Source organism: Ambystoma mexicanum, chromosome 2p, assembly GCF_040938575.1.
Source record: "Ambystoma mexicanum isolate Mex_15411 chromosome 2p, UKY_AmexF1_1, whole genome shotgun sequence".
NCBI lineage: Eukaryota > Metazoa > Chordata > Amphibia > Caudata > Ambystomatidae > Ambystoma > Ambystoma mexicanum.
Window position 1 is genome coordinate 750,684,894 of NC_090923.1, and position 27,943 is coordinate 750,712,836.

Here is a 27,943-nt window from a genome sequence, read left to right on the forward strand (position 1 = left end):
GGTCCTCCCAGGTGTCCCCTCTACCCCTCCACGGCCCCTGCAGGCAGCCCATACCACAGGGGACTACCCCACACCCCTGGTCATGTCCCGCAGGCAGCCCATCCACCTTGGGCATGCCCCCCAGGCAAGCCACATGTCAGCTTGCACTACTGATCACCAACGCATGACCCCCTCCACGCCCACCCCCCAGCAGTGCAGGGCACCTGCCAGCAGGCCCCCACTCATGTCCCACACATGTCCCCCTGCACCCCCACCCCCCAACAGTCAGGGGCACCTGCCAGCAGGCCCCCACACATGTCCCCCAGCACCCCCACCCCCAGCAGTCAGGGCCACCTGCCAGCAGGCCCCCACACATGTCCCCCAGCACCCCCACCCCCCAGCAGTGCAGGGGCACATGCCAGAAGGCCCCCACACATGTCCCCTTGCACCCCCACTGCCCAGCAGTCAGGGGCACCTGCCAGCAGTCCCCCACACGTGTCCCCCAGCACCCTCACCCCCCAGCAGTGCAGGGCACCTGCCTGCAGGCCCCCACTCATGTCCCACTCATGTCCCCCAGCACCCCCACCCCCCAGCAGTGCAGGGCACCTGCCAGCAGGCCCCCACACATGTCCCACTCATGTCCCCTTGCACTCCCACCCCCCAGCAGTGCAGGGCACCTGCCAGCAGGCCCCCACTCACGTCCCACTCATGTCCCCTTGCACCCCCACCCCCCAGCAGTGCAGGGCACCTGCCAGCAGGCCCCCACTCATGTCCCCTTGCACCCCGAGCCCCCAGCAGTGCAGGGCACCTGCCAGCAGGCCCCCACTCATGTCCCCCAACACCTCCACCCCCAGCACTGAGGGGCACCTGCCAGCAGGCCCCCACTCATGTCCCACTCATGTCCCCTTGCACCCCACCCCCCAGCAGTGCAGGGCACCTGCCAGCAGGCCCCCACTCATGTCCCCTCATGTCCCCTTGCACCCCCACCCCCCAGCAGTGCAGGGCACCTGCCAGTAGGTCCCCACTCATGTCCCCTTGCACCCCCACCCCCCAACAGTGCAGGGCACCTGCCAGCAGGCCCCCACTCATGTCCCCCAGCACCCCCACCCCCCAGCACTGAGGGGCACCTGCCACCAGGCCCCCACTCATGTCCCACTCATGTCCCCTTGCACCCCCACCCCCCAGCAGTGCAGGGCACCTCCCAGCAGGCCCCCACTCATGTCCCTTTGCCCCCAGGTCATGACGATCCTCAATCATGGCCCTTACGGCCAGCCTCTACATCCCAAAGACCCAACCAAGTATTGCATCCACCCACATAGAAAAGGCAATTACATGATACAACCCCAATGGCAAGTATGTAAATGAACACATGTCCGTCACACACACACAATGGTTGCAGTGAATGTGAAAACCCATATCATGACATGCATGAAACCAATGAGATAATACCACACATTGAAGTATGTAGAAAAAAATGTATTAAAAGCAACATGAATGGAATTAAAATCAAACAAACAACAATGGGAATAAAAAAAGAAAAGCTGCATGTCCGTAAAATAATGAAAAGCAAGAAATCATAATCCAAAGGAAAGGTGTCCAAAGTCACAGTTCAACAAAGCAAATCCAAGGGAAAAACAAAAGTGAAAACCATTGCTCCATGGGGAAATCCAAAAAAAAAGAGATGAATCCAATAGTGAACTATATACAGATGAACAATCCATGGTCCATGATCCCAACTGAAGAAATGAAACCTATCAAAAATACTACCTAATGAAAAACTATATACAGAAACGTGGTGCATTGTCCAAGCGCAACCAAAATAAAGAAAAAACCAAAGGAAACCTAACACTACCTAACTATTTACAAGGGCAGCGGGCTAGTCTGACGGCTCACTTTTGGATGTCCCGGGCCAGGGCATCATCGAACTCCTGCTCAATGTCCCGGAGGCGGTCCTCTTCCATGGTCCCGAGGGTTCACAGGGACGATGACATGTTCTCCTCCAACTCCCTGCGAATTGCCTCGAGGCACTCGGCCCGCCTCAGGGCCCTCCGCATGGAGTTCTCCGCCCTGACCATTGTGAGCCGTGCCTCTTCTGCCCGCTGCCGCTCCGCATCTATGGCATGGCCTAACCGCTGCCACACGGAAGACACTTCCCGTCCTGGGTCCTCCTGCCCTCTGGCCAATGCCTGCCCCTCCGACGACGAAGGCCCCAAGCCATCATGGCTCCCACCTTGTTGCTGCTGCTGCTGTGCCTCTGCCCGTGCCCTGGCTCTTGCTGCCTGCACATCCTCCTCCGGCTGGGGTGCAGTTGTTGAGGTGGCCACCCCTGCTGTACGTTGACTCTCGACTGTGGCAGGGATGTGTCCTCCACCAGCCTGGCTGCAGGGTCAGAGGCAGCTCCACAGGGCACCCAGGTGACACATGGGTGGGAAGATGGCACGGAGTACGACTGGTGCATAGGGGGTTCAGTTGAGGAGGGGGTCGGAACAAGGCCCAGCAAACGGAGGAATCCGACCCTGGTGACCTGTCCCAGTAGGTCGACATGGTCAATGAGCCATTCAAGACGACATGCAGTCTCCCCATGAAAAGACTGCATTTCGCCTCGCATGGCCCGTTGACGCAACGCCACACCACCCAGGACAGGCTCAACCCGGTCCCGGATAGCCACGTCTGCAGTCAGAGGAAGGCCAGTTGTCGTAAGCTCATCCCCTGTCTGAAAACTGGTCTGGACGTAGGTATCCCTGCTGGTGCAGGATGATGCAGTCACAGGATCGGGGACAGGATTACACACAGGCACTTCTGCGGCGGCCTGTGCTGCCTCCTGTCCCAGCCCCTGCACTGCACCACTAGCACCAGTGGAATCCCCACCTCCAGACCCCGTCTCTGTCCCTTTCATGGCCTCCTCCTCCACCAAACCCCCCACCAACCTGGATGACTCCGTGCCATCTTCCTCCGTCGGGCCCTGTGGGGTCTCAGCTGCCCCTTCTGCTGCCGAGGAGTCCAACTCCGACCCCTGCCTCTTGGACCTCCCCTCGGCAGATGTGTTCTGGGACGCGGCACCAGACTCCTCATTCCCTGACGAGATGACAACCTGGGAGGGGAGCCGGGCCTTGCGTCTCCGGCTGGCGGTACGATCCCTGCTGCTGTGCTCCACAGCACCCTCTACGCCCTCTTCATCAGTCCACGCTGCAGACAGGGAGAGATAGGACACAGGCATCAGGGCACTGTACAATGGACTCATACACACATGACAGTTGCACATGAGTGTCATTGTCAAACTTCAGACATGGCATCACAATCCCCAACACACATGTCATTTCAAATCACACACATGAGCTATTCCACAGCCATATCGCAACAGCCAGCACCATCCATACACATACAACAGCATGAGCAGGCAAAGGTGAGCCAGACCTCACATGAGACACAGGGAGTGCTCTAGACATGCACACACGCCACCACACTTACATGCATGTGTACACCTCCACCAAGTGTCGCAGTGATGACATCTGGCAATCCGTCTTCTACATATCAGTCTCACATGCATCCATGTTGCATGACAGTTGCACACTTGTCAGATACACATACATGCACATGTACACAGTGCAGATACATGCAGCTGGAGCCAACATCCATGTGTGACACCACAACCTTGACAACTGACATACACAGTCATTCAAACATGTGTGCTCACACATCTGCATTTGGCCTGCATGCTTACCCACAAATACACTATCCATGTGTCTCACACATGAAAGGACTCGCACGTGTCAGCCTCACGGCCCTGTACATACACATCCATACGTGGCCCTACAAAACCACATGTGCAACCTGCACACTACTGGCACACCACCACACACACAGCTTCCAATCGTTTTGCATGTACACTTACCGCTCACCTCCAGACGGGTGTGCCTCTCAAGGACCTGTACGTGGAGCGCTGGGCATACGAGTTCCAGGACCCTCATTTGGTCTTCCGACAGGTGGCCCCGGCGCCCCTTAGCATCCGCTGCCTTCAAGAGGCGCCGGGCCTTGTTGAGCGTCCTGGACCTGAAATCCTCCCAGTGCTTCTTGACATGATGGAATTCGTGGACTGCCACCCCTCCGCATTGATGGCAGTCACGATGTCTGTCCTGATCCGGGTCTGTCCTTCCTTGTCGGCGCGCGACCTTCTGAAGAGGGCATCAAACTGCCCCAGGACTTGCTCCACCAGGACACCAACTTCGGTGGCAGTGAAGCTGGCTGCCCTCTGGCTCTCTGGCTGGGGGTTGCCAGTGCCACCATATGGTGTAGTGCTGGACATGGCAACCCCAGATGCAGGAGTGGGTGGGCAACTGGGTCCTGGGGCTGGGCTGTGGAGTGATGGAATCCCAGTCGGGAGTCTTCGGTTCCAGCAGGGGTGGTCACAGCAACAGCACCCCTGGCTGACGTGCAGGCAGCAAATGGCAGGGCACGTGGGCAGCAGGCAATCAGGCAGCAGCAGATGGTAGGTGGGAGCGTGCTCAGGGCTCTGGGGGGCAGTAATTCGGCCTTCTGGGCAGGAGCGTGGTCTTCCGTGTGTGAACGCGTGGCCAGCTTGATACGGAGTGATTTGGCACGTGAAAATCTTGCACGTCAGCGTGTAATTCGAGGAAAGGCCCTTAGCGCGTAAGCGCGTCAGCGCACGTACGCAATTTCATTGGACCAAAGGTCCTTAGCGCGTAAGCGTGTCTGTGACGTAATGCTCGCGGGTGTTTCCCTCATAGCACGTGATGACAGAGCACACGTGGAAAAGCTGCACGTCCGAGTGTCAGCGCGTGTAATTGGAGGAAAGGATGCATACACGCGTAAGTGACATGTACGTGTGGGCCGGTTTAAAAGATACGTGTAGGACGCCATTTCCTTGTACGTGCTTTTTGTGGAGAGCGAGTGGGTGGATTCTGTACTTCTTGTCAGTTCACACGCGATTACTTCACAGCGTTTCAAGTTCGTACTCTCTGTTACCTCTGACAGCTTTCCTTTTTCTACTTTTTTTGGGCCTGTTTCCTCAAACAGTGTTCACTTCTCCTTTTGTCCTATCTCCTCAGACAGCATACAATTCTTCTATTGGCGGGGGTGTTGCCAACGCGCACACGCGTGTATTTTTCACGTTCTTTTTCCAGGCAGACGGTGAGTTCCGCACGTACTTAGCAACTGTGCTTGCCACCTGTGTCCCGTACCCCTTCAGAGGTCATTGTAGGCTGTGTGTATCACGCGTATTCTTATTTTTGTGTTTCTGTTATTTTTTTGGGCTGCCTGTGCATTGCGTGACCCGTCATCTACCCCAGGGGTCACAGACAGCCTTGTTAGAGCACTAGGGTACGAATTCCATCTAGTACCCTACCCCTTTGACCCCCAATTGCCCAGGACAATAGTTTACTGCTCCTCCCCTACGCACAACAACATCAGTGCCATGGTTGGGAGGCGACAAAGCAGTAAGGGAGGCAAAGGTGGCTGACCTTCAAAAGGTGGATGTGGTGGGCGTGGTAGGGGGCGTGGCTGGGATTTGCAGGGTACCCCTATACCCCCATGTGTGGAGGACCAATCAGGGACACCCATGACCCCCCCATGGTTGAGGGAAACGTGGCTGAGACCATCCCAGCTCAGCCCCTATTGGACCAGCCCATTGTGGCACCTGACCTGGCACAGGATGACTCCCTGGCTCCCTGGCTGACTTCCAGGTCAGCAAGTCTAAGCCACGTGTGGCGGTGCAGGTTGTCACCAAGCCACGTGGATCTGGGGCAGCTATGTCATCTGCTGCCCCAAGTATGCAGGGTGGTGAGGCTGCAGGGGCAGTTGCAGCTCCATCCGTCCCAGCTCTGACTCTCCCAGCCAGGACAGTGTTGGTCCTGGTCCATCATACTGATGTTCCCCCTGCCAACATCACACTTCAGACAATACCTGCTCCAAGTCCTATGGTCAATGTGCATTTGCACACTCCAACAACCCAGTCCACCGGTGATTCTGCCCCTACTGACCAGAGCGGCGTTAGCCACTCTGGCTCTGCTCCACCTTCTAAAAAGAGGAAGAAGGGTGCTCTGGCATGACAGGCTGAGACCCCAGGCACGGCTACACACTCCCAGGCACTTGCTTCAATGATTCGGAACTTGATGCACTTGTGAGCTATGTGTTGCAACACAGCCACGAAATGGTGGTGACTGCAGGGTCCAAGACCACACCTGGTCAACGTAAGGCACACTGGCAGACCATCGCCAACCACATAAGTGCCCTTGGATTTGTGAGGCGCTCAGCTGATAATTGCTACAAGCGGTGGAACGACCTGAAACGCAGAGCAAAGAACAAGCTGGCCTCAAGTCATGCCGCTACTCTGGTGACTGGCGGTGGGTCTCCACAAGAGGACAACAAACTCACTGAACATGAGTCTGTTGCTGGGACCTTCGTCACAGAGGAACAGATCCGAGGTGTGGGAGAACTACCCGATTATGACACATTGTCCGGTGAGTGCCCATGCGTGTGTGTGTAATGCATGTGTATGTTGTTTGGGTGATGGGTTCTGATTGAGTGGCAGGTGAGGGTGTGTGTGACTGAGTAGTATGGGTCACCCATGTGCTTCATCCAAAACATTCTGCGGCCTTGAATTTGGGTGTGACACTATCCCTTCTGCCCACAGAAGTAATTCAGCGCAACATTACGGCAGTTGCGCTTGAGGTGGCATCATGCAACAACATTGTTTGTATTTTTCAGTGTTCTTTCAGGCTGATTGTTTCAATTCTCCCACTTTTGCAACACATTCCTCAGCCCTATTGTGACATATGTGTCACCTTGGTAGTTGAATGATTTGACCATTCAGGCTGAATGAGTATTGTCCTGATCACATGATGTTTTTGGGCCTGTTTGAATGTGGAACATGCTAGTTGTTTCCTGTCATGTTGTAGTGCACAACCATTGATGTGTACATGGCCCTGCAATCACTGTATTTTTGTACACTGGATGTGTTGCAGTGTGTGGCACATGGCGTATCTTTTCGCACTATGTGGCATTTTTCATCTCTTCATGTCCATCTCACATGGATGGGTGACAGTACTCATTCCCTGACATGGATGTACTTGTGGAATGTACCATGGCTATGGTACATGCCATCTGTGTGATGGCATGTGTCATTTATGTGTATAGGACATGCCACTCACAGGCCAATGTGTGATGGCAGTGCTACCCAGCATGCAGCAAATGTGTTGCTCTTCCATCTTGGTGTCATCAGTGTCTGACTTTTGCCTCCCCTTCCAACTCTGTGACAGTGCATGCATGGGAGTGTTATAGTCATGTGGGACATGTGTAAATCATGTACTGGTTCTGTAGCTTGTCAGGCCTATTTGTGTGCTATGGTGCTAATGCCTGTTTCCATTTTTTGTCTTTCATGTTTTTGCAGGGGATGACGCACTTGATGCTGTTGAGGTTGAGGAGATGGTGCAGACCGAGGAGGAACCTGAGGGGCAACCGGCCACCAGTGGGGGACGTGGTGTGGTGGTGGGTGAGAACCCACTCTTGCTGCAGACGATTCTGTCTCGGGGTGTCTCTGGGTGCACCTCCACAGACCTCTATTCAGGTGTTGATTTGGATGATGAGACCTATGTGGCGTCGCAGGTAAGTGTTTCTGGAAGGGGTTCTGTTCTGTCCAACCCACCTACACCAGATCTAGAACCCTCTATGTGGATGTCAGTGTTGGTTAGTCAGCCTTTGGCGGTTACGGGTGCCGGGTCACACTCCACAACATCTGATCCTGTTCCTGGGCCAGCAGATCAGAAGGGGAATGCAGTCCTGCAGCCTCAGGCAGTGCCGGCACAGCAAGGCGCAGATTGCCTTGCCCCAAACAGGTGTGGTGCCCGCCGACGTGGTGGCCGTACGCCACCAGGCAATACTGCATGGGAACAATCCATGTACGGTATGGCAACCCAACAGGCAGCATCAGTTGAGATGATGGCTCAAGTAATGGAGAGGGTGGCCACTTCCATTGTTCCCCCTGAAAGGCAGATGGAGCAACTACAGCAGGCAACAGACTCCATTTGCCAATCACACAGGGAGGACATGTTGGCGTCCAACAGGGACAGACGGACGGCACTGTAGACTCTACGCCAATCGATATCAATAGAGTCCCCGGGCCACAGGGAAGCCCTGAGGGTAGAACTCCATCACCTCAGGGAGACTCTTGTTGACCTTGAGACTTCCACTAACTTGAGGACAGAACAGCAGCTGGAGCGGCTCACACGTTCGCTCTCTGCTGAGAAGCAGGCAACTCGGGAGGAGATCCGGGCATCACGTCAGGTGCTGCATGGGGATCGCCGCACTATAATCCTCCAGAACGAGACCTTCCACACCCGCATGCTTGCTGCCATGGAGACCCATACCAGGGCTTTGTGTGGGCTGCCTCCCATAGCACCACCACCTCCTGTGGCAGCAGCAGAGGGCAATGAGAGCGACAGCAGCAGTTCTCCCACATTGGCAGAGCCGTGCAGGCCATGAGTCCAACATCCACACAGGTGGCTGTTGGAGCGCACCCTGTCCTCGGACCTCCTGGGTGGCCTCCCCCCCGAGCCCACACATGGCCATTTTGATTTTTGATTTTTGAATTTTTGATTTTTGATAATTTTTTAACAGTGTGTTGCCTTGTGTGGCTCCCGTGGGCATCCACTGTATTACGGCTTGGCACATGCAGGCTTGTTCTGAGTTTGGGTTCGATGCTTGGGTTCATGAGACACACACCCCTCCTGCTTCCCGTTTCCATGGGCTTGCAAAGGGTGTGACCAAGTGACAGTGATGTACACAGTGATGTTGGGCTCCTATGAGCTGTGTGGGCAGACTGTAGTCAATACTGTGTAGACATTCCTTGTGTATATTGTTGTTGCATTGTACACTGCATGTTGGAATTATGTATGCTTCTGCTTCCATGTCTCCCTCTGAATTTGCAGGTTCATTCCTCATGTCTTCACAAGGCCATCTTCTTTGGAGATGGAGTTCATGTTGTATGCAGTACACAGACAAGTTTTGAAGCCTGCAAGACTACAGTTGGAAGGGGGCGATGTGGTGGCATATTCAGGTTGTAAGACTACGACTACTTTAACTTAGTACTGTCATGTTTTAGTTATGTTTGAGCTTGTGTAGCTGCATTGTATTGTTGGTAAGTATTTGGTCATGTGTGTTGTTAGTTCAACATTACTGGGAGCATATTGTGTGTGGCCAGTTTCCATTAGGGACACTGTACTTTGTGACACTTGTGTCAGGTTTTCGGGATTGCTTTGTTTGCTCTCACATAGCATGACATGCCATGGTGTGTTGGGTGGTGGTGCTGGGGAGGGGTTGGGTGACATGGCACTGTTCTCATGTTGTATTTTTCAAGTGGGTAATGCATTTAGCAGCATATGTGTCTTTTGATGACACAGCATTGGCGGTGTTTCTTTAGGTAGGGATGCACACATTGTGACACTTACAGGTGACCAATCTCAGGCTGGTATGGTTGTGACAGTTGACTGTCCCTTGTGTCATCATCGATTGTCAGCTGGTGTGTGGCGGCTGTGTGCACTCCAAAGGGGTGTGTTTCTAAGTGAAGTAATTAGCCACCAGCTGCGTTCGGGCTGCCTCACCCCGTGCCCTTTCCCCTCCCATGCGCAGCGGGCATGCATGTGGTTAGGGATGTGGGGGCACCACCATGTCCACCGGCAGGCCCCGGCGTGTTGCAACGTTGTGCAGGACACATGCTGCCACTATGATCCTGCACACTACAGGGGGAGCGTATAACAGCTGCCCGCCAGAATAGTCAAGGGAGCGAAAGCGTGACTTGAGCACTCCGAATGTGCGATCCACTATGTCCTGGGTTGCAATATGGGCTGTGTTGTATCTTACCTCGGATGGCGTGGTGGGGTTCCGAATTGGCGTCATCATGTGGGTGCTCAGAGGGTGGGCACTGTCCCCTGGGGAGGAGGTGATGGGTATCATTAGTAGGGTTGTGACATTACTCAGTATCTGGCATGCATGCATGTGCTGTGGCATTTATACTCAGCAAGCAGCCATGTATCGCCATGCCGCCCAGCTTCTAGGTCCCGGTTTAGGGTTGACATTCTGTAAATGAAACTGTCATGGGTGGACCCTGGATAGTTGGCATATATTGAGGTGATGATTCCCTTGGCATCACATACTACCTGGACGTTGATGGAATGCCAGTGCTTGCGGTTTCTATAGATGTGCTCTGATGCCCGGGGGGGACGTAGAGCCACATGGGTGCAATCAATGGCACCTAGGACTTTGGGGAATTGTGCCAACCCGTAGAAATCCTGGACAGCAGCCTGCCTTTCTGCAGGTGTTCTGGGCAGGTATATGTCCATGCGGACCGATGGACGTTCAGTCATGACGGCCAAGACCTGGTGTAGGCAGCGTGACTGCGTGGCCTGTGACACCCTCCCACTATGGCACTTGTCCGCTGAAATGATCCGGTGGCCAAAAAGTACAGTACATTGAGGACCTTCTCCAGGGGGCTGAGTGCTTGGGAGCAGAGGGTGGGTAATGTGAGGTCATCCTCCCACTCACTGACCAGGTCGAGTATTATGTGAGGTGGAAACCTGTACCTCCCATACACCTGGTCATCAGGCATGCCAAAAAGCCTGGTTCTGGGTGTGAAAATTCTGGGCATGACTATCCTCCTCCTCCTCCTGCGGTATCCCACGACCACTGCTGCTAGGAACGGTATATTCATCCTGGCGTCTGAGCTTGCTTGTTGTTTGCGCGCACTTTTATGCTGCTCGGGTCCACGTATGCCTGCTTCCTGCTGGCATATGTGTTTCCGGATTAGCGCGTCTTTTTTGGCACGTGCGTGTGGGCGTTCCGCACATTTGCCTCCTGTACTTCCCCGCCTACCCCAGTAATACACGTACCCCGCTCGCCCAGGCCCAATCGCGTGTAAAACTTCCTGCGAGCCCCTGAAGTACACGTACCCCGCTCGCCCAGGCACAATCGCGTGTAAAACTTCCCACGCACCCCCGAACTACACGCTATTTTTGACACAGCGGGTGTCCGTGTTTGTCGCGTACCCCTTTGCACGTCATTTGTCCTAGAGGGCCACAGTATGGGACATTCATCAGAGCTGTATATACAGGCTTTTTGTTAGCGCACATTTTTTTAATGCGCAGGGACGCTACCGCCTGCTTTCGTGTGGCGGACATGTGTTGATGTACATAGTTGACTTTTGGTTTGTGTCATGCGATCGCCATTTCACTGCTGGGGGTGGAGGGGGAAGGGGACATGAGTGGGGGCCTGCTGGCAGGTACCCTGCACTGCTGGGGGGTGGGGGTGCAAGGGGACATGAGTGGGGGCCTGCTGGCAGGTGCCCCTCAGTGCTGGGGGGTGGGGGTGCAAGGGGACATGAGTGGGGGCCTGCTGGCAGGTACCCTGCACTGCTGGGGGTGGGGGTGCAAGGGGACATTAGTGGAGGCCTGCTGGCAGGTGCCCTGCACTGCTGGGGGGTGGGGGTGAAAGGGGACATGAGTGGGACATGAGTGGGGGCCTGCTGGCAGGTGCCCTGCACTGCTGGGGGGGTGGGGGTGCAAGGGGACATGAGTGGGGTCCTGCTGGCAGGTGCCCTGCACTGCTGGGGGGTGGGGGTGCAAGGGGACATGAGTGGGGGCCTGCTGGCAGGTGCCCTGCACTGCTGGGGGGTGGGGGTGCAAGGGGACATGAGTGGGACATGAGTAGGGGCCTGCTGGCAGGTTTCCTGCACTGCTGGGGGGTGGGGGTGCAAGGGGACATGAGTGGGGGCCTGCTGGCAGGTGCCCCTCAGTGCTGGAGGGTGGGGGTGCAAGGGGACATGAGTGGGGGCCTGCTGGCAGGTGCCCTGCACTGCTGGGGGTGGGGGTGCAAGGGGATATGAGTGGGACATGAGTGGGGGCCTGCTGGCAGGTGCCCTGCACTGCTGGGGGGAGGGGTGCAAGGGGACATCAGTGGGACATGAGTGGGGGCCTGCTGGCAGGTGCCCTGCACTGCTGGGGGGTTGGGGGTGCAAGGGGACATGAGTGGGGGCCTGCTGGCAGGTGCCCTGCACTGCTGGGGGGTGGGGGTGGAAGGGGACATGAGTGGGGGCCTGCTGGCAGGTGCCCTGCACTGCTGGGGGGTGGGGGTGCAAGGGGGCATGAGTGGGACATGAGTGGGGGCCTGCTGGCAGGTGCCCTGCACTGCTGCGGGGTGGGGGTGCAAGGGGACATGAGTGGGGGCCTGCTGGCAGGTACCCCTCAGTGCTGGGGGGTGGGGGTACAAGGGGACATGAGTGGGGGCCTGCTGGCAGGTGCCCTGCACTGCTGGGGGGTGGGGGTGCAAGGGGACATGAGTGGGACATGAGTGGGGTCCTGCTGGCAGGTGCCCTGCACTGCTGGGGGGTAGGGGTGCAAGGGGACATGAGTGGGGGCCTGCTGGCAGGTGCCCTGCACTGCTGGGGGGTGGGGGTGCAAGGGGACATGAGTGGGACATGAGTAGGGGCCTGCTGGCAGGTTTCCTGCACTGCTGGGGGGTGGGGGTGCAAGGGGACATGAGTGGGGGCCTGCTGGCAGGTGCCCCTCAGTGCTGGAGGGTGGGGGTGCAAGGGGACATGAGTGGGGGCCTGCTGGCAGGTGCCCTGCACTGCTGGGGGTGGGGGTGCAAGGGGATATGAGTGGGACATGAGTGGGGGCCTGCTGGCAGGTGCCCTGCACTGCTGGGGGGAGGGGTGCAAGGGGACATCAGTGGGACATGAGTGGGGGCCTGCTGGCAGGTGCCCTGCACTGCTGGGGGGTTGGGGGTGCAAGGGGACATGAGTGGGGGCCTGCTGGCAGGTGCCCTGCACTGCTGGGGGGTGGGGGTGGAAGGGGACATGAGTGGGGGCCTGCTGGCAGGTGCCCTGCACTGCTGGGGGGTGGGGGTGCAAGGGGGCATGAGTGGGACATGAGTGGGGGCCTGCTGGCAGGTGCCCTGCACTGCTGCGGGGTGGGGGTGCAAGGGGACATGAGTGGGGGCCTGCTGGCAGGTACCCCTCAGTGCTGGGGGGTGGGGGTACAAGGGGACATGAGTGGGGGCCTGCTGGCATGTGCCCTGCACTGCTGGGGGGTGGGGGTGCAAGGGGACATGAGTGGGACATGAGTGGGGGCCTGCTGGCAGGTGCCCTGCACTGCTGGGGGGTGGGGTTGCAAGAGGACATGAGTGGGGGCCTGCTGGCAGGCGCCCTGCACTACTGGGGAGTGGGGGTGCAAGAGGACATGAGTGGGACATGAGTGGGGGCCTGCTGGCAGGTGCCCCTCAGTGCTGGGGGGTGGGGGTGCTGGGGGACATGAGTGGGGGCCTGCTGGCAGGTGCCCCTGACTGCTGGGGGATGGGGGTGCAAGGGGACATGAGTGGGGGCCTGCTGGCAGGTGCCCTGCACTTCTGGGGGGTGGGGGTCCAAGGGGACATGAGTGGGGGCCTGCTGGCAGGTGCCCCTCAGTGCTGGGGGTGCAAGGGGACATGAGTGGGGGCCTGCTGGCAGGTGCCCTGCACTGCTGGGGGGAGGGGTGCAAGGGGACATCAGTGGGACATGAGTGGGGGCCTGCTGGCAGGTGCCCTGCACTGCTGGGGGGTTGGGGGTGCAAGGGGACATGAGTGGGACATGAGTGGGGGCCTTCTGGCAGGTGCCCTGCACTGCTGGGGGTGTGGGGTGCAAGGGGACATGAGTATGGGCCTGCTGGCAGGTGCCCTGCACTGCTGGGGGGTGGGGGTGCAAGGGGACATGAGTGGGGGCCTGCTGGCAGGTGCCCTGCACTGCTGGGGGGTGGGGTTGCAAGGGGACGTGAGTGGGACATGAGTGGGGGCCTGCTGGCAGGTGCCCTGCACTGCTGGGGGGTGGGGGTGCAAGGGGACATGAGTGGGGGCCTGCTGGCAGGTGCCCCTCAGTGCTGGGGGTGGGGGTGCAAGGGGACATGAGTGGGGGCCTGCTGGCAGGTGCCCTGCACTGCTGGGGGTGGGGGTGCAAGGGGACATGAGTGGGACATGAGTGGGGGCCTGCTGGCAGGTGCCCTGCACTGCTGGGGGGTGGGGGTGCAAGGGGACATGAATGGGACATGAGTGGGGGCCTGCTGGCAGGTGCCCTGCACTGCTGGGGGGTGGGGGTGGAAGGGGACATGAGTGGGGGCCTGCTGGCAGGTGCCCTGCACTGCTGGGGGGTGGGGTGCAAGGGGACATGAGTGGGACATGAGTGGGGCCTGCTGGCAGGTGCTCTGCACTGCTGGGGGGTGGGGGTGCAAGGGGACATGAGTGGGGGCCTGCTGGCAGGTGCCCCTCAGTGCTGGGGGGTGGGGGTGCAAGGGGACATGAGTGGGACATGAGTGGGGGCCTGCTGGCAGGTGCCCTGCACTGCTGGGGGGTGGGGGTGCAAGGGGACATGAGTGGGGGCCTGCTGGCAGGTGCCCTTCAGTGCTGAGGGGTGGGGGTGCTGGGGGACATGAGTGGGGGCCTGCTGGCAGGTGCCCCTCAGTGCTGGGGGGTGGGGGTGCAAGGGGACATGAGTGGGACATGAGTGGGGGCCTGCTTGCAGGTGCCCTGCACTGCTGGGGGGTGGGGGTGCAAGGGGACATGAGAAGGGGCCTGCTGGCAGGTGTCCTGCACTGCTGGGGAGTGGGGGTGCAAGAGGACATGAGTGGGACATGAGTGGGGGCCTGCTGGCTGGTGCCCTTCAGTGCTGAGGGGTGGGGGTGCTGGGGGACATGAGTGGGGGCCTGCTGGCAGGTGCCCCTAACTGCTGGGGGGTGGGGGTGCAAGGGGACATGAGTGGGGGCCTGCTGGCAGGTGCCCTGCACTGCTGGGGGGTGGGGTTGCAAGGGGACATGAGTGGGACATGAGTGGGGGCCTGCTGGCAGGTGCCCTGCACTGCTGGGGGGTGGGGGTGCAAGTGGACATGAGTGGGGGCCTGCTGGCAGGTGCCCTGTACTGCTGGGGGGTGGGGGTGCAAGGGGACATGAGTGGGGGCCTGCTGGCAGGTGCCCTGCACTGCTGGGTGGTGGGGGTGCAAAGGGACATGAGTGGGGGCCTGCTGGCAGGTGCCCCTCAGTGCTGGGGGGTGGGTGTGCAAGGGACATGAGTGGGGGCCTGCTGGCAGGTGCCCCTCAGTGCTGGGGATGGGGGTGCTGGGGAACATGAGTGGGGGCCAGCTGGCAGGTGCCCCTGACTGCTGGGGGGTGGGGGTGCAAGGGGACATGAGTGGGGGCCTGCTGGCAGGTGCCCTGCACTGCTGGGGGGTGGGGGTGCAAGGGGACATGAGTGGGACAATAGTGGGGGCCTGCTGGCAGGTACCCCTGACTGCTGGTGGGTGGGGGAGCAAGGGGACATGAGTGGGGGCCTGCTGGCAGGTGCCCTGCACTGCTGGGGGTTGGGGGTTATAAGGGGACATGAGTGGGGCATGAGTGGGGGCCTACTGGCAGGTGCCCTGCACTGATGGGGGTGGGGGTGCAAGGGGACATGAGTGGGGGCCTGCTGGCAGGCGCCCTGCACTACTGGGGAGTGGGGGTGCAAGAGGACATGAGTGGGACATGAGTGGGGGCCTGCTGGCAGGTGCCCCTCAGTGCTGGGGGGTGGGGGTGCTGGGGGACATGAGTGGGGGCCTGCTGGCAGGTGCCCCTGACTGCTGGGGGGTGGGGGTTCAAGGGGACATGAGTGGGGGCCTGTTGGCAGGTGCCCTGCACTTCCGGGGGGGGTGGGGGTCCAAGGGGACATGAGTGGGGGCCTGCTGACAGGTGCCCCTCAGTGCTGGGGGGTGGGGGTGCAAGGGGACATGAGTGGGGGCCTACTGGCAGGTGCCCTGCACTACTGGGGGTGGGGGTGCAAGGGGACATGAGTGGGACATGAGTTGGGGCCTGCTGGCAGGTGCCCTGCACTGCTGGGGGGTGGGGGTGCCAGGGGACATGAGTGGGACATGAGTGGGGGCCTGCTGGCAGGTGCCCTGCACTGCTGGGGGGTGGGGGTGCAAGGGGACATGAGTGGGGGCCTGCTGGCAGGTGCCCTGCACTGCTGGGGGGTGGGGTTGCAAGGGGACGTGAGTGGGACATGAGTGGGGGCCTGCTGGCAGGTGCCCTGCACTGCTGGGGGTGGGGTTGCAAGGGGACATGAGTGGGGGCCTGCTGGCAGGTGCCCCTCAGTGCTGGGGTTGGGGGTGCAAGGGGACATGAGTGGGGGCCTGCTGGCAGGCGCCCTGAACTGCTGGGGGTGGGGGTGCAAGGGGACATGAGTGGGACATGAGTGGGGGCCTGCTGGCAGGTGCCCTGCACTGCTGGGGGGTGGGGGTGCAAGGGGACATGAATGGGACATGAGTGGGGGCCTGCTGGCAGGTGCCCTGCACTGCTAGGGGGTGGGGGTGGAAGGGGACATGAGTGGGGGCCTGCTGGCAGGTGCCCTGCACTGCTGGGGGGTGGGGTGCAAGGGGACATGAGTGGGACATGAGTGGGGCCTGCTGGCAGGTGCCCTGCACTGCTGGGGGGTGGGGGTGCAAGGGGACATGAGTGGGGGCCTGCTGGCAGGTGCCCCTCAGTGCTGGGGGGTGGGGGTGCAAGGGGACATGAGTGGGGGCCTGCTGGCAGGTGTCCTGCACTGCTGGGGAGTGGGGGTGCAAGAGGACATGAGTGGGACATGAGTAGGGGCCTGCTGGCTGGTGCCCTTCAGTGCTGAGGGGCGGGGATGCTGGGGGACATGAGTGGGGGCCTGCTGGCAGGTGCCCCTGACTGCTGGGAGGTGGGGGCAAGGGGACATGAGTGGGGCCTGCTGGCAGGTGCCCTGCACTGCTGGGGAGTTGGGGTGCAAGGGTACACGAGTGGGGGCCTACTGGCAGGTGCCCCTGACTGCTGGGGGGTGGGGGTGCAAGGGGACATGAGTGGGGGCCTGCTGGCAGGTGCCCTGCACTGCTGGGGGGTGGGGTTGCAAGGGGACATGAGTGGGACATGAGTGGGGGCCTGCTGGCAGGTGCCCTGCACTGCTGGGGGGTGGGGGTGCAAGTGGACATGAGTGGGGGCCTGCTGGCAGGTGCCCTGTACTGCTGGGGGGTGGGGGTGCAAGGGGACATGAGTGGGGGCCTGCTGGCAGGTGCCCTGCACTGCTGGGTGGTGGGGGTGCAAGGGGACATGAGTGGGACATGAGTGGGGGCCTGCTGGCAGGTGCCCCTCAGTGCTGGGGGGTGGGGGTGCAAGGGGACATGAGTGGGGGCCTGCTGGCAGGTGCCCCTCAGTGCTGGGGGTGGGAGTGCTGGGGAACATGAGTGGGGGCCTGCTGGCATGTGCCCCTGACTGCTGGGGGGTGGGGGTGCAAGGGGACATGAGTGGGGGCCTGCTGGCAGGTGCCCTGCACTGCTGGGGGGTGGGGGTGCAAGGGAACATGAGTGGGACAATAGTGGGGGCCTGCTGGCAGGTACCCCTGACTGCTGGGGGGTGGGGGAGCAAGGGGACACAGGTGCCCTGCACTGCTGGTGGTTGGGGGTTATAAGGGGACATGAGTGTGACATGAGTGGGGGCCTGCTGGCAGGTGCCCTGCACTGATGGGGGGGTGGGGGTGCAAGGGGACATGAGTGGGACAATAGTGGGGGCCTGCTGGCAGGTGCCCCTGACTGCTGGGGGGTGGAGGTGCAAGGGGACATGAGTGGGGGCCTGCTGGCAGGTGCCCTGCACTGCTGGGGGGGGGGGGGTGTAAGTGGACATGAGTGGGACATGAGTGGGGGCCTGCTGGCAGGTGCCCTGCACTTCTGGGGGGTGGGGGTGCAAGGGGACATGAGTGGGGGCCTGCTGGCAGGTGTCCTGCACTGCTGGGGGGTGGGGGTGCAAGGGGACATGAGTGGGACATGAGTGGGGGCCTGCTGGCAGGTGCCCTGCACTGCTGGGGGATGGGGGTGCAAGGGGACATGAGTGGGGGCCTGCTGGCAGGTGCCCTGCTCTGCTGGGGGGTGGGGGTATAGGGGGTCATGCGTTGGTGATCAGTAGTGCAGGCTGACATGTGGCTTGCCTGCGGGGCATTCCCATGGTGGATGGGCTGCCTGCAGGACATGATCAGGGGTGCAGGGTAGTCCCCTGTGGTGTGGGCTACCTGCAGGGGCCGTGGAGGGTATAAGGCAACACCTGGGAGGACCCACACTGCCAATTCATGTTTAGGACTCCCCTGCACCCCAGATATACACTTACCCCACTAGCACAGGGCCTGTCACGTGTGAAACTTCCCGCGCACCCCCGAAATACACGTACACCTTTCTCCCAAGGCCAATCGCGTGTGAAACTTCCTGCGCACCCCAGATTTACACGTACCCAGGCCTATCGCGTGTGAAACTACTTGCGAACCCCAGATTTACACGCACCCTGCTCGCCCAAGGCCAATTGCGTGTGAAACTTCCCGCGCACCCCCGAAATACACCACACGCTATTTTTGACACAGCGGGTGTTCGTGTTTGTCGCGTACCCCTTTGCACGTCATTTGTCCTAGAGGGCCACAGTATGGGACAATCTTCAGAGCTGTATATATGTGCTTTTTGTTAGCGCACATTTTGGCGCACATTTTTTTCATGCGCAGGGGGGCTACTGCCTGCCTTCGTGTGGCGGACGTGTTTAGGCCTGTGCGCGTCTTCACCCGTGAGCTGGTTTGCCCTATTCGATTCCATGAATACGTGTTGTAAGCGAGCGTGTGGGCGTTCCGCGCACTTGCCTCCTGTACTTCCCCCGTGATGCCCACATTTTCACGCATTGTTCCCCATTCCGCGTGTCACGCCCCGTGTTACGCCTACTTTTGTTATGTGCACCGCGCTATGTGCGCTTTCGCTGTGGCCGTAGCGCACACCGTTAGATGACGCGCCGTGCGCCACACAGATTTTCAGCGCACGGACTTTCATGAATCGATGTGTGCGGGTTTTGCTGTGATTTTCGCACTTGCACTGCGATTTCGCACGGTTTCGCATGCTTGCGTGGGAATTTTCAGCGCACATTAATTCCATGAATCGGCCTTGTTAGGCGGAAACCTGTGCAGTTCCCTCTGGCACCACAGCAAAAGGTTTAGGACTACAGGTGTTTGGCAGTAAACCCACTTGGTAGCAGTCTGTACCACACAGATTCACTTGGTAGCTGTGGCTGAGCAGTCAGACTTCCCTCAAGAAGAGTTAGGCAGTATGTGGAGTATACAAAATAGGGCAATCTACACAGTAAGACAAGCAAACTCGGAACAAGGCTTCGGTGTAAAGATAAAAAGGTATTTATTTATAACGACACATCTATAGAAAACACTCTGGCACTAATACGGTAAACAACTTCAATCACAATTACTATTAGAAAAAAAGATCAATCCCTCTAACAATAGTTCGGCAAGTCTAGGTTCAACGGCATCACTTATTTGCAGACAGAGGTGTATGCTTTAACCTAGCTGGCACTCTAGTATTCGTTAGGTTGGGAGAGAAAAAGGCGGGTTTAGAAATCAACTCGATACCAATACGTATAATGAACAAAGATGCAAGACAAGAAGACAAGAACCACGGTAGATTCCAAAGTTCAGAGGCCAGGCCCACTCGGAGAGAGGCAAGGCGATATGTCCCAAAAAGTATCCAGCTGCGGAGTGCTCCGTCACAAGGCACCACCTTTTGGTCGCGGTACAGGGGTAGCTGCTATCCGGTTGCCAAAGTGCTCTGCACGGGCAATTCGACCACTGCGTCCTGAGGCGAAGAAAAAGCAAAGGTGACTGGTTGTTCCCACCAGTCAGGGGAAGAGACTCTCCGGCAGGGAGATCTCCTCTGTCGTCGGGAAGTGGTGAGTCGGTTCAGTAGGGCTCCACCGGAGGTGTCGTCGTTGCAGGTCGGCTCAGCTTTACCTTCGTCGGATTCTTAGGTCCTGTGGCGACTTCTGAAGATCCAGTCCCAAAAGCCCTGCTTTTATGCAGAAAACCCCCATTAATTCAGCCTAGCTGTCACTCATAACATGCTAAGTGGTGAGCGGGGAGGCTCACCACTTGGGCCAATCACACCAGAGTGCGACCGGAGTTGGCAAGGCAACTCGGTCCAGGGTGCCTAAACCCCCTCCCACACCCCTGTGGTAACCCAGACAGAATGGCACCACTTTGGAGGGTCTCTGTACAGAAGCCCGCCAAAGTGGAACAAAGGGCTCAACCTTTGGTTTAGGAGTCACAGAGACGAACACAGATGCCATTTTAGAAAGCCGAGTTCTGGCAAAAAATACCATCCGATAGACTTATTTAAGATAAGTAGACCGGTGGTATGTTAGAGATCGACGAGAAAAAGTATCAATCTCCAACAATGGGAAGAATCCCATAGGGTTACATTCGGGGTCGAATATAACAAGTAGTTTCCACTGCCACCAGCCAAAACTCGACGAGGAGGGACGGGACAGTGCCCCCTCGAATAACAGACCCAGGAGTAATCGAAGTACCCCTACTAGTACGTCCACAATAGGATGGTTTGTACTAGTTCTGTTAGTAAATTTAGGTCTAGTAAAGCCAATGGTGACTTTACATGCCCGGGGAGACAGTAGTCAGTCCCCGGGTATGGAGTCTATGATGGAGGTCCGCTAGGACGCCCCAGTGCTACGGCACGGAGGGTCCGGTGCAACACACATAGCAAAACATATGAGACCCTATGGAGTAAAAGACCCCATAGCCCATAGAACACATTGGCATTCAAAGGAATTACACACATTCATGTCCAAGAGTGGGAGAAAAAGAGTCTCACTCTTGGCAGGATGGAAAAAACAAACTCCAGAAATCCAGCAAAGCTGCTGGGGGACTCACTAGGTTAGGAAATTCAGCCTAAACAGAGAATTCTCCCTAACACTCGACCCCCCCCAGACTAAGGGACAGGAGGATTTAATCCACTCTTGGATGAATCTCATACCTCTAGTCGATGACATACATCCTAGAGAGACCATCAGCATTTTGGTAGAACCAAAAAAGTAGAACCATACAAGTACGGCCTAAACTTCTTCAGAGCCCACACGATAGCAAAGCACTCTCTTTTGATTGTTGCCCACCTTGTTTCAGGATCCTTCAGCTTGCGGCTGATGAAGCAAACAGGGTGATCCCTACCTTTCCCATCCAGTTGACTGAGTACGGCACCTCTCCCTACATTTGAAGCATCTGTCTGCACAATGAAGTGTTGGCGGTAATCAGGAGCTCTGAGTACTGGGGCTTGGCAAAGAGCCTTTTTCAGGTTTTCAAAAGCCTGATTGCACTCCTCGTTCCATCTAACCTTTTTAGGAAATTTGGGCGAGGAGATGACATTCCGTGGAGAAGCTATGGTCCCATAGTTCTCTATGAAATTCCTGTAATACCCAGTGAGGCCTAGGAAGGCTCTCACTTGGGTTTGAGTAGTAGGTGTTGTCAAATTTTGCACAGCTTCAATCTTACTGAGCAAAGGCCTTATTTCTCCACCTCCTACCTCATGTCCAAGATAGACTACCTTACTCTGTCCAATTTGGCATTTACTCGCCTTTATGGTCAGAATGGCTCATCCAAGAGCCTGCAAAACATCTCTCAGGTGGGTTACATGTTCTTCCCAGGAATTGCTGAACACTGCAATGTCATCCAATTATGCCATGCAGAAGTCCTCCATCCCATTCAGAACCTGGTTTACCATCCTTTGAAACGTAGCAGGTGCATTCTTCAATCCGAAAGGCATTACCTTAAACTGGTATAAGCCAACGGGGGTAGAAAATGCAGTTTTCTCCTTGGCATGGTTCGTCAGGGCTATTTGCCGATAGCCTGACGTCAAGTCAAATGTGCTGAGGAACTTGGCGGCGCCAAGTTTATCCACCAACTCATCTGTTCTTGGCAAAGGGTGGGCATCAGTCTTGGTGACTGCATTAAGAGCTCTATAATCCACGCAGACTCTAAGCTCTTTAGATCCGGCCTTTGGTACTAACACAACTGGGCTAGACCATGGACTAGTAGAGGGCTCTATAACCCCGAGATCGAGCATCTTGCTGACCTCACCTTTGATGTGGGTTCGTACGTTCTCTGACATTCGGTATCCTCTGCTTTTGACTGGCAGACAGTCACCAGTGAGTATGTCATGCTGGCCCCAAGGGGTCAAGCCTGGTGAAAGCGAGAACAGAGAGGCAAACTGATTCAACATAGATTTGCACTCTTCTTGTTGCTCGGGTGTCAGATTTGAAGAGAGATTTACTCCTTCAACTTTTTCGTCCAAAGATAAGCCTCTGAGGAGATCCGGAAGAGCTTCACTCTCTTCTTCTTCCTCGGATGATGCTAGAAGCAATGCTCCTACATCAGGTCTTGAGACATACGCTTTGAGTCGGTTGATGTGGAAGACTGTCGGAGCCTCCTTGGGATTGCCCAAGTCCACCAGATAGTTGACCTCTCCGAGTTTACCCACGACTCTGAAGGGTCCCATCCATTTGTCTTGCAAGGCCCTCTGCCTTGTTGGGATCATAACGAGAACGAGCTGGTCTTGAGCGAACTCAACCATGTTAGCCTTTTGATCGTGCCAGTGCTTGACCAATGCTTGTCCAGCTTTCAAGTTATCGCTTGCTTCCGCCATCATGTGCGACATTCTCCTCCAGAGACCTATCAGGTAGTCAGTCACTCTGACTGGCTTGGGGGAAGGAGCACTCTCCAACCCCTCCTTAATCAGGGCCAATGGACCTCTGACGGGATGACCGTAGAGAAGCTCAAAGGGAGAGTAACCTACTCCCTCCTGAGGGACTTCTCTATAAGCAAAGAGAAGGCATGGCAGTAGAAGGTCCCACTTACGCTTAAGGGTTTCCTCTAAAGCACCTATCATGCTCTTCATGGTTCGGTTGAACCGTTCTACCAATCCATTGGTTTGTGGGTGGTAAGCTGTTGAGAACTTGTAAGTAACTCCGCAGGTTTTCCACATGGCTTTCATGTAGTGGGACATAAAGTTTGACCCCCTGTCAGAGATTACTTTCTTAGGAAACCCGACCCTAGTAAAAATACCAAGGAGGGCCTTAGCCACAGCCGGAGCCGTAACAGTCCTCATAGGAATTGCCTCAGGATACCTAGTAGCATGGTCTACTACAACAAGTATAAACCTGTTGCCTAAGGAGGTTGGAGGATCAAGGGGACCAACAATGTCAATCCCTACTCTCTCAAATGGGACTCCCACAACTGGGAGAGGCACTAAAGGTGCCACATTCTTGGAGCCAACCTTACCAGACGTCTTGCAGGTGTGGCAGCTCCTGCAGTGTTTTTCCACTTCGGCCCCCATCTTCGGCCAATAGAAGTAGAGAGAGAGCCTTTCCTTAGTCTTCTTGAAACTCAAGTGACCAGCCAAAGGAATCTCGTGGGCTAACTGCAAGAACTGTGGTCTGTTCTCTTGGGGTACTACAAGTCGTTTGTAGTCTCCAGGTGCAGACTCGGTCGGTTCACTGTAGAAGAGGCCATCTTCCCAGTGCAACCTGTATTTCCCAGGCTCTTGCCCTTCAGCCTGACATTCTGCCTGGTGGCGAAGACATTCCAGAGTTGGACATTCTCTCTGTCCCTTACTGAAGTCTGTCCTGCTGGGTCCACCTTCTGCCAGTAAAGACTGCAGCTCAGGATGGTCAACAGGATCCAGATCTCCAATGAGTTCCTGGCCTTCCATTAGCTCTTCCTCAGAGTCTAACTCTACCACACAGGGTTGTACCTCCCTCTCAGCCTCAGCTGGAGGTGGAGTTACGGGTGTAACGTTGGGCAACCGTGGGGAAGTCCTCGTTGGCTGCACTGAAGTGCTGGCTGCTGGTTTCGGGGTAGAAGTTTTAGGTTTCCCTTTCACTTCTGATTTCTTCTTGACAGCTGCCGACAATTCTAGTGGAGCAGGAGTGATTTCTTTCTCCATCATCTCCTGGAGAGTACCGTGCATGGTCCTCTCTCTTGTGGGTCTGGTTAGCTCCTGTAACCGTTTACTAGGAGGTCTGGGAGTATGCGATACAACTCCGACAGTTTTTAAATCGTTACCCAACAGTACGCGTCCTGGTACCTCACTCTGAATGCTGACAGGTATCTTCACAGTCATGTCATTACACTGGATGAGAACTGGTAATTGGGGAAGCATCTGCACAGGCCCTCCAGCTAACTTGGTGAGGCGTTTGGGTGCCTTAGCAACATCCTCAGCCTGAAAAAACAATTTATCCACCACAGTTATGCTGGCCCCAGTGTCCCTAATGGCAGGAGCCTCCTGACCATTCACCTGGACACTGTCCTTATAATACTCTTTAGTATTATCGGGGATAGAATTATAGACATCTAAATTCTGTTGTTCCCACAACCCCAGAGATACTAAACAAATGCTGGCTGAGACTCCGATGGGTTCGTCAGCTAGCAGTAGAAAGTTTCCACTTGCCATTTGGCCTTCCTTCTCTGGAGCAAAGGCTAAGAAGACAAGCTGGACCCCTGAAGGTTTACCCTTGCATCTGGGATCTCCTTTCACGTGGTCAGTCGAGCCACAAACAAAGCATTTACTGAATGCTTTCTGGACTGGTGGCTTGTTCTGGCCTCCTTCTGGTTTGGCACCAGAAGACACACTATTCTGCTGCGGTTTTCCTTGTGGCTTACCCTTCTGGTTTTGTTTGGGGCCCTCTTTGGAATTTGAGTTATTCGAATTCTCTGTTGAGTCTTTTTTAGGCTGTTTTCCCTCATCCTTTTTCTGAGTTGCCCCAGAATCTTTATGAGTAGCCCGGTTGGCAACCCATAAGTCAGCAGCCTTAGCTAGCTTCCGGGAATCCAATTCCTTCGAATCAGCCAAGTGCTGTCTGAGCTCAGGAGAGCAGGCATCATAAATCGACTCTAAAAGATTCTTCATACCCTCATAAGTGTTCACTTTGTAACCCTTAATCCATCCCTCTAAGTTTTTCAACCCTTCACTCACCCAGGTAGCCCAAGGGGTACCATCATGCTTTTTGAGGGTTCTAATCCTCTTAAGATACTGGGAAGGGGTCTTCCCGAATCTAGCTATCAAAGCTAGTTTCACACTTTCGTAATCCGTCTTATCCGCCTCCCCCAACTCCATTACCACATCAGTCGCAACAGGAGGGAGCCTAGAGAACAACCAGGGAAGTAACTCATTCCCGGTGATGTCCCGGAGCCCATGATTGTACTCAAACAGTTTTAACCAATCCAACACATCCAATCTCGGTTCATACATACCCACTAATTCCTTCGGCATCCGGGGTCTTTTGGGACTGGAGCTCCTAGAGGAACCAGAGGAGAGAGAAGCATTTTCCACAGACAACTTTTTCATCTCTAACTCGTGATTAAGTTCCATTTCCCTGAGTCTTAACTCAGCTTGCTTCTGCTCAGCCTGGGCATTCATCCGTCTGAACTCGAGCTCTTGGTTTCGTTCAGATTGAGCCAAGAACCATTTGTATTCTAATTCGAGCTTCATTTTTTCAAGTTCAAAATAAGCAGGGTTACATGTGGGACCTGGTATGGGCCCCGTAGGTACAGCTGGTAAGGCAGGTAGAGGGGCAGGGGAGACAGGTCCGTTAGCCTCTCCTTCCTCTTCAGTCTCTTCATCACTATCATCAGAATTATGATTTAGATCAACACCATTACTGTCATCTACATTTGCTGGAGAAATTGGTTCCTCTGAACCAGTACCCAGACTTTGGTTCGCCAGCAATCTCTCGATCAGTTCTAACTTCTTGCCCCTTACAGGAAGATTCTCTTGCCTACAGAGAGCTCGTAAACTCTCAGTATTTTCACCTGACAAGGATTCTTGAATGTAAGCTTCCATAGTAGACATGTTTTTGAAAGTTGCTTTTTAGTGCTAAGCTTTGTGGTTAGTTATCCTAAAGTGTCAAAAAGCACTCTAAACTGTATACTCGATACAAATCCCACCGCTGTACACCAGTGTTAGGCGGAAACCTGTGCAGTTCTCTCTGGGACCACTGCAAAAGGTTTAGGACTTCAGGTGTTTGGCAGTAAACCCACTTGGTAGCAGTCTGTACCACACAGATTCACTTGGTAGCTGTGGCTGAGCAGTCAGACTTCCCTCAAGAAGAGTTAGGCAGTATGTGGAGTATACACAATAGGGCAATCTACACAGTAAGACAGGCAAACTCGGAACAAGGCTTCGGTGTAAAGATATAAAGGTATTTATTTATAACGACACATCTATAGAAAACACTCTGGCACTAATACGGTAAACAACTTCAATCACAATTACTATTAGAAAAAAAGATCAATCCCTCTAACAATAGTTCGACAAGTCTAGGTTCAACGGCATCACTTATTTGCAAACAGAGGTGTAAGCTTTAACCTAGCTGGCACTCTAGTATTCGTTAGGTTGGGAGAGAAAAAGGCGGGTTTAGAAATCAACTCGATACCAATACGTATAATGAACAAAGATGCAAGACAAGAAGACAAGAACCACGGTAGATTCCAAAGTTCAGAGGCCAGGTCCACTCGGAGAGAGGCAAGGCGATATGTCCCAAAAAGTATCTTAGTGGAAATGCGTTCGAGTCTTTGTAGCAAATTGTTATCGGCAGATTGGACCAGTTCAGAACAACACGCTAGAGAAAGCTTGGAGGTGACCCTATGGAGAGGCGAGGATTAAGACACCTCACTCTATCCGGCAATAAGGGAAGCCAGGCGGACACAGTACCTTGATTGTGGAGAGACAGCTCCGGAGGGGGCAGTTGTTCCTGGTGGTGGATGCACGTCCGGTCTTTGCTAAGAGAAGAGGGGATCTCGTCGTCGAAGGAAAGTTGAAGATCGTTGCACCACCAGGGAAGAGACCAGCCGCGGAGTGCTCCGTCACAAAGCACCACCTTTTGGTTGCGGTACAGGGGTAGTGCCTATCCGGTTGCCGAAGTGCTCTGCACGGGCAATTCGACCACTGCGTCCTGAGGCGAAGAAAAAGCAAAGGGGACTGGTTGTTCCCACCAGTCAGGGGAAGAGACTCTCCGGCAGGGAGATCTCGTCAGTCGTCGGGAAGTGGTGAGTCGGTTCAGCAGGGCACCACCAGAGGTGTCGTCGTTGCAGGTCAGCTCAGCTTTACCCTTGTCGGATTCTTAGGTCCTGTGGCGACTTCTGAAGATCCAGTCCCAAAAGCCCTGCTTTTATGCAGAAAACCCCCATTCATTCAGCCTAGCTGTCACTCATAACATGCTAAGTGGTGAGCGGGGAGGCTCACCACTTGGGCCAATCACACCAGAGTGCGACCGGAGTTGGCAAGGCAACTCGGTCCAGGGTGCCTAAACCCCCTCCCACACCCCTGTGGTAACCCAGACAGAATGGCACCACTTTGGGGGGTCTCTGTACAGAAGCCCGCCAAAGTGGAACAAAGGGCTCAACCTTTGGTTTAGGAGTCACAGAGACGAACACAGACGCCATTTTAGAAAGCCGAGTTCTGGCAGAAAATACCATCCGATAGACTTATTTAAGATAAGTAGACCGGTGGTATGTTAGAGATCGACGAGAAAAAGTATCAATCTCCAATAATGGGAAGAATCCCATAGGGTTACATTTGGGGTCGAATATAACAAGTAGTTTCCACTGCCACCAGCCAAAACTCGACGAGGAGGGACGGGACAGTGCCCCCTCGAATAACAGACCCAGGAGTAATCGAAGTACCCCTACTAGTACGTCCACAATAGGATGGTTTGTACTAGTTCTGTTAGTAAATTTAGGTCTAGTAAAGCCAATGGTGACTTTACATGCCCGGGGAGACAGTAGTCAGTCCCCGGGTATGGAGTCTATGATGGAGGTCCGCTAGGACGCCCCAGTGCTACGGCACGGAGGGTGCGGTGTAACACACATAGCAAAACATATGAGACCCTATGGAGTAAAAGACCCCATAGCCCATAGAACACATTGACATTCAAAGGAATTACACACATTCATGTCCAAGAGTGGGAGAAAAAGAGTCTCACTCTTGGCAGGATGGAAAAAACAAACTCCAGAAATCCAGCAAAGCTGCTGGGGGACTCACTAGGTTAGGAAATTCAGCCTAAACATAGAATTCTCC